This window comes from Caretta caretta, chromosome 5 (genome assembly GCF_965140235.1).
Source record: "Caretta caretta isolate rCarCar2 chromosome 5, rCarCar1.hap1, whole genome shotgun sequence".
Classification (NCBI taxonomy): domain Eukaryota; kingdom Metazoa; phylum Chordata; order Testudines; family Cheloniidae; genus Caretta; species Caretta caretta.
Genome location: NC_134210.1, coordinates 11,193,072 through 11,194,476, shown reverse-complemented (window position 1 = coordinate 11,194,476; position 1,405 = coordinate 11,193,072). Strand labels below are relative to the sequence as shown.

General features: G+C 43.0%; 1 non-coding gene across 1 annotated transcript; it reads left to right on the top strand.

Moving 5' to 3' along the window:
- Nucleotides 1-881: 881 nt before the first annotated feature.
- Nucleotides 882-964, top strand: TRNAL-UAA (transfer RNA leucine (anticodon UAA)). Its single transcript has one exon. It is a non-coding gene; the product is annotated as a tRNA-Leu (tRNA).
- Nucleotides 965-1,405: the final 441 nt, after the last annotated feature.

Here is a 1,405-nt window from a genome sequence, read left to right as displayed (position 1 = left end):
CAAAGAATACCATAACATAAAACAATGCATGTGCACACCATGTGAATTCCTCCCATGAGATACACCCGCCTGAATAAAACAGCCAACTACTGCTTGGTAAGGGTAAGGATGCCTCTTTATTAAATGCAAGCTTCATAAAAACATAATTGTATTAATAACAACAAGCTTTGTAATGAACATGACTGGTATTTAATTATTGTTTTCCTCTTTAGTCTTTTTGAAGTCACCAGGCTTTCAGGCAACTTCCAAAGACCCAAACTAGAGAGAGGTCTGAACAAAACTTTGGGCATGAGTATATATAAACTTCAGGGAAGCCCAATGCTAGATCTGAACATTGTGGTATGGATTCCAATCTGTACAAAACTCTTTGGTAAACTTGTGACTCATATTAGGAAAAAGGTTTCTCCTTGGCCACTTTTAGTGGCTGTTCCACATAAGAAGTTTATGTTTGCACTTAGGGAGGCTTATGTTCACAGTCCCAAGTTCAAAGCCTGCTGAACCCTAAAGCTCCTAAATGGAAGGGTGGTTCAATGGGGTAGGGCCCTAGCCTGGGAATGAACATTTTTGTTTGTTTTTTTCTGGAAAATTTAAATTTTTCATTGGACTTGAGATTTTCTCACAAAAACATTTTTTTCAATAAGATTATATTTTTATCAGGGAAACTTTCCACACTAAAAATTTTGATTTTTTTGGGGGGAGGGATAGCTCAGTGGTTTGAGCATTGGCCTGCTAAACCCAGGGTTTTGAGTTCAATCCTTGAGGGGGCCATTTGGGGCAAAAATTGGGGATTGGTCCTACTTTGAGCAGGGGGTTGGACTAGATGACCCCCTGAGCTCCCTTCCAATCCTTATATTCTATGATTCTATGATTTATTTACCGGCACCAGGATGGCCGAGTGGATAAGGCGTTGGACTTAAGAGTCAATGGATGCATGTCTGTGTGGGTTCGAACCCCACTCCTGGTAGCTGATGTTTGGGGGGACGGATAGCTCAGTGGTTTGAGCATTAGCCTGCTAAACCCAGGGTTGTGAGTTCAATCCTTGAGGGGGCCATTTAGGGATTGGGGCAAAAATTGGGGATTGGTCCTGCTTTGAGCAGGGGGTTGGACTAGATGACCTCCTGAGGTCCCTTCCAATCCTTATATTCTATGATTCTATGACCTGCTCTAGTCAAAGAGTTCAGTTGCAGGACAGAAACCAAGTGCTGGCCTTAATGGAGGACAGCAAGGATGGTCTTGTGGTTAAGGAGTGAGAGTCAGGAAATCTGGTTTCAGTTCCCAGCTTTCCCTCCCACTTCCACTGTGACCTTCGACAAATCACTTAGGCTTGAGGAGATGAGCCTGGGCTGCTGTTCAAATGACCCTTTTCATTCCTTCACTTGAGGAGATGAGCTAAATCTGACACAGC